Below are 6238 nucleotides of genomic sequence, written 5' to 3' on the forward strand. Positions count from 1 at the left end.
ACGAAATTCTTTTTAGAAACAACTATACATGTATCATGCAAGGTTCCATAATGAACACACTGTAATTATTCCCAAGGTTGCACATACATGTTTTTACAAATTTAAGGCTTAAATATGTAGAGATTAAACATGGTTACATTCATATATGACAGTATTCAAAACAAATCATATGCATATTCATAAGTCTAACAGAATCACTAAGCCACTTGTGTATGCTTATTCCAAAATGCATATATATTCAATGTTTTCAGCAAGCACATCATTACATATATATTTTTTTTTCTGAAAACAAGTTTTGCCTGTGTTTCACTTGAATCAGGACTCTGCAGACATCCTATTTTTATGAAATAAGTAAATAATGCATCAAATGAATTTTAAAATCTGTAAAAATTGACATGGATACTTATAATAACCTTAAAATTAAAATAAAATCGAAAAATAGATTTTTTGGCATTATTTTGATATGAAAATTAAATAAAAACATAAAAATATATGATTTTGCTCGTGGGCATGTACCTATCACAGTGTAAGACCCTAATCAGACATAAAATAGTAATGAAAGACTATAAAATTTCACATGGAGAAACTAGACATCTGAACAAAAATAATCTCTTTTACAGATAAGAAAAGCATCTTCGATTAGGGAGATACGCTTTCGACAATATGCACTTGATTTCAACAAACGTATAACGAGATAAAATAGACAGATCCAGTTTCAAGTGCAGAGAAATCTATCAAAATAGAATCAAAATTTATGAAAATTTTACAGGAGATAGTAGACATCATGATAGAGACACTATTTTTTATGGATCATCGATACAATTTCCAGTTAGGGATAAATCATTCCAACAAGTTGTCTTTGATTCTAAATAATGATTGACAGTTGTAGAAACATAGATCTGATTCTTAACTAAAATAAAATAGCAATCTACCATATAAATTTATGAAATTTTTATAAGATAAATTATACACTCTAACGAGCACACTTCCTTTTACAGATCAGAAAAGTGATCTTCGATGAGGGAGATATGACTCCGACAATATGACTTTGGATTTTCATAGCGTTTTCTCGACTCAGAAAATAAGTTTCGGTTTGGTTTTTGAAAACAGGGTTATAGACCTCAAAAGGGTCTAATTTTTTTATAGAAAACCTTGAACATATGCATGATTCTACCCTAAAAAATTTAGATTTTTCTAACGAATATAAACTGGTGAAATAAATACATTAACAGATGGCTAGAATTGCAAATAACGAATCTACAACCTTAGAATGAAATAACATGGATTATTTATGCTAAAAATATAAAAAAACATATAAATAATGTAATGAATCATGATTTGATGCTTGAACAACTAAAATAAACATGAATATGGTGAAATAAACAAAAAAAATCAGGGAAGCACGGTTGGAAATTTGATTTAGCCATTAGAAGAGGGATTCAACCTATAAAAAGGTCAATTCTTGATCTTTTCGGGTATTTAACATAATAAACTATTTTCCAATGATTTTAATGGATCAAAAACATAAAAATAATCATGTATGATCAGTGTATCATCATCTTGAATCGTGGAGCATGGGGCTTGAACAAAAAAAATGGAAAGAGCTCATGCATAGGGGGCGGCAATGGCAAAAAATCATAAAAAAATTAGAAAAAAAAAGAAAAAAGAAAAGCTTACCTTGCTTGCACCAATGGAGAAGGAAGAACTTGGAGGAGAGAGAGAGTCACGAATTTGAGAGAGGGAGAGGGTGAGAGTGAGAGAGCCTATGGGGGTTGATCCTCATAGCCTCTATTTATAGGTTTTCATTAGGTTTAATTAAAGTGTTTTATTTTTTTCGAAACTCCTCTTAATCAATCCAATTAAGGGGGGTGATTTTCTTAAAGACTTCTAACCTAATTAAAACACTAACTACTAACCCTAATTAAACCTAATTGAGTCCTAGTTGATTTAAAACAATCTCAAATGTGGCGCCACCTATGGTGGGCCCACATTTGGTTTTTAGAGCTCTAATTACAACTTTTAAAAATGAAGTTTTAAAATGTCAAAATAAAAGTTGAGTTTTAAAATCACTTTTGGCTTTTTAAACTCTTAATTCAATTAAAACACTAACTAAACCCTAAACTAACCTAAATATCCTCAAATGTGGTGCCACCTACTGTGGGCCCTATTTAGTTTTTCAGAAAACGATTTTAAAATTTGAAAATAAAAGAATTAAAAATGAGGTTTTCAAAGGGGTTTGAAACAAAAGATAAAAAATCAAAGTTCTAAATCAACTAGAGTCCTAGATGAATTGAAAGTCTCTCAAATGTGGCGCTAGGTGTGTGGGCTCCACATTTGAGTTTTTGAAAAGATTAGAATAAAGGTTAAAAAGAGTTTTTAAAACAGATGGAAATAAAAGCAAAGAGTAAATTTGAGAAAATTAGAGTCCTAAACCAACTGAAACTCCTGACTAGAGTCATAAAATTTTGAAACTCTAAAATTTAGGTTTTGAAAGACAAACAAAGAGGTTTTGAAAGATCTTTTATAAAAATAAACAAAAAGGGGAAATCAGGATTAGAATCCTAATCAATTGGAACTCTAGAATAGAGTCCTAAAATTTTGGAACTTTGTGAATTAGATCTGTTTTCGAAAAACAAGTAAAATAAAAGTAAAGAAATGAAATCAGTGTAGAGTTCTGAACCGACTAAAACTCTGGAGCAGAGTCCTAAAATTTTAAAACTCTAAAATAAAGTCCTAGGATTTTGAAATTTAATTTTTTGAAAGATAAATAAATAAGTTTGTGAAAGATTTTCTCAGAAATGAGGTCAGGGTTAGAGTCCTAATCCAAATGAAACTTTGGAACCGAGTCCTAATTCGACTAAAACTCTAAAATTTTGACTTCTTTCGAAAGGTTTTGAAAGATTTTTTTGAAAATGAGTAAAAATAGAATTGAAGGTAGAATCCTAATTCGACTGAAACTCTATGATAGTCTTAGTCTGACTAAAACTCTAGATTTTGGCTTCTTTTGAAAGATTTTCTTAAAACCAGGTGAAAATAGAAATGAAAGATAAAGTCCTAATATGACTGAAACTCTAAAATTTTGGCAGACTAAAACTCTGAAATAACTAAAATTTGAGAAATGAAGGAAGTGATCCAGAAGTGACACCACCAAGATGAGCCATCCGAGAATTGAGATCAGTTAAAAATTGAGTTTAAAATGAATCCAGATCGCTTTCTAAGGAAAATATTCTGAAATAAAGAAATATAAGATCCTGGGGATTGACAAATGACAAATATCGATCTAAAACCCAGGTTTTTGAAGTTGATTTCGAAAGAAAAGTTTTAAAACTTGAATCTAGATTAAAGATTTTGAAAAAACCAAAGTGTTGGATCTCAAGAATGACATATAATGCTATTAAATGCAATAAAATGTCACGAAATGACAAGAAATGATATAAACTGATATGAAATGACATAAAATGACATGCAAAATGCAAACCCGGGATGAGGGATTTGAAGTTCCGGACCCCTGGCAGAGATAAAGAATTGAACATTCCTGTTCGGTGATGAAAATTGATAACTAAAATGGAGATTGAATTTGAAATATTTGAATTTGGGATAAAGTTCGGGCTCTGAATAGCCCTGGCTCAGATGTCAACCAACTGGTTCCCTAAAAGATTTAGAGAGCGGGTCTCAGTGGCAAGAGAAAAAGGTTTGTAAGTGAAGGTGGAAAATTTGGGGTGTTTACACAAGTCAAAGAAACGATTGAATGAATCACAGTATAAAAGCAACAACAATTTGTTATTTGCTTATACTATGCATTGAGTTGTTATTTATCATGCCAATAAAAGAAATGATTTATCATATGTGTGTGTTGATGATAGCAATTCACATGACAACGATTTAATTATATCTATGACGCTGTGAAGTGATTTAAATAGAAATCGCTAAATGAGCAGTGATTTGAATACGCAAATCGCCACCTCAAGTGCAACAATATAAATTTTGCATGCACATGTTTTGAAATCATACTACAAATATATATCTTACAAACCGACACTAGAAAATGCATAATATCTTACAAATTGATATACATATCGCATAATATATTACAAATTGATACGACAATTCAGCATAATATATTACAAATTGATACTACAAAACACATAATATCTTACAAATCGATATACATATGGCATAATATATTACAAATCGATACGAAAATTCAACATAATAGCTTACAAATCGATATTAACAAACAATACAATATCTCATAAATCAGTATTATGTTACTACAACCGTGATTTGGGTTACATTGCATATACTGAGTGAATGGACGATACTGGATGGGGTAGAGGCCCTTCCTCGCATCTGTAAACAAGCATTCTTATCAATAGGTCCCAACGTCTTACAAATATCTTTAATTTTTCAACCATCGAAAAGACAACATCGACATGCAATAACAAAACAACGCCTTAATGGCACTCACAATGACATACGTTCTTCAACAATAGCATGATGACATGGAAAGGTACTCACAGTGCCTTAATGGCACTTGTTGGAATATTTGTGCGTCATTGTTTTTTTTCATACTAGCTAACAAAAATGAAGAAGAAGAGAAGACTGTAAAAAGAGATGGCCAACAAATGCCCCTATGACGCCCACCAATGATCAAACCAGTCGATCGATTTATAGTTATCTCCACAAGGTAGGAACGAACCTGAGAATGTTTTGTAACACAAGGCACGAACAAGAAGATGACAATGTGTTGTAACACAAGCTAAAAACCAAGGCTGGAACCTGGACTCGAGACGACAACAAAGGGTGCTCCGATGACAACAGATGATGATAAAGGGTGCGTCGTCAAAGGGAGCTCCTGTTACAAGAGATGGTGCATTGTCAAAGGGTGATCCGCTGTCAACATAGGAGTTTACTACTTAGGGCGAAAATGAAATGTTTGGACTTTTTGAAGAGTTAAGATAGTTTCACTTTTCTGGATGGAAGACATTTTTATCCTTTTCTCAAACCATCGTTTCATGGAGAGAATGGCGGAAAAGAGTACTTAAGTCTTTACAACCGCACCAGACTCTCACGCTAAGTGATGCCGACACACAAGGGGATACAAGCCCTACATGCTTATATATGTGGCGCTCATTCGGACCCCGAACACGCACTGTAGCAAACCCTACATCTTTGGGGGAGAAGACACAACACCCTCCCTATCTCCTCCAGACTAATGAATCAAATTAAGAGCAGTGGTACACCAATAGTATGCGAATTATTAAGGCATGAAACTTGGTAGATCTGCTAATATTGGGAGGCATTTTCACTTGGTTGAGTAGGCGAAGGGATCTATGCAGGAGTAAGCTCGACAAGTTTATTGTGAAAAGAGGGTGGTGGGAGAGCATGCATGATAGGCAGGCATCACTGGGACCAATATCCATTTGGATCATGCACCAATCATGTTTGAGTGGAGAGTAAAATGAAAAAAACATCAAAAATTTAGGTTCAAACTTTAGTGGTTGAGCGATCCAAACTTTGTTGAAAGCATTAAGATGTTGTGGTCTCACCCGCAGGAAGGTGCATGGGTAGCTCTCTAGATTGGTTAAGAAAATGAACTATGTGTGCAATCAGATAATTGAGTTGTCCAGAGGGGGGGGGGGGGGGGGAGTGAGGTTCCAACATATAGAAGCATGAGAAGAAGAGCTATGACTATTATAGGCAGATATGGTGACACAGGTGGATGATATGCATGACATGGATAGAGAAGGTGAGAGACAAAATATTGTGATAGATAATATCATGTAATGGAGAATGTGAGAAGAAATAAATTGGAACAAAAGGTCGAAGGTACATTGGATGAAATGTGGTGATAAGAACACCAAGTTCTTCCACTTTTACGCATCTTCTCTCGGAGGAAAAAATTACCGTATAACCATATCTATTGGAGGATGAGTCTTTAAGTATGATGATATCACATGAGAGGCCACAAGACACTTTCATGATATTTTCACAAATTTAGCGGTAGAGGACTCTCTTGACATACAAGATGCCTCCATGGACTGTTTTGATCAAAGAGCACATGCATCTCTAAATGGAGTATTCTTGATAGATGAAATTAAGCAAGCTACTTGGGAACTTCCAAACAATAAAGCACGGGGGGTTGATGGGGACATGGGTCCCCAATAGAATTTTTCAAAGCGTCATAACCAACATGTCAAGAAGAGTTTATGGGCATTTTCAATGTCTTCTATGAAAA

The sequence above is a fragment of the Nuphar pumila genome, chromosome 6 (genome assembly GCF_984573655.1).
Source record: "Nuphar pumila chromosome 6, dmNupPumi1.hap1.1, whole genome shotgun sequence".
Classification (NCBI taxonomy): Eukaryota; Viridiplantae; Streptophyta; class Magnoliopsida; order Nymphaeales; family Nymphaeaceae; genus Nuphar; species Nuphar pumila.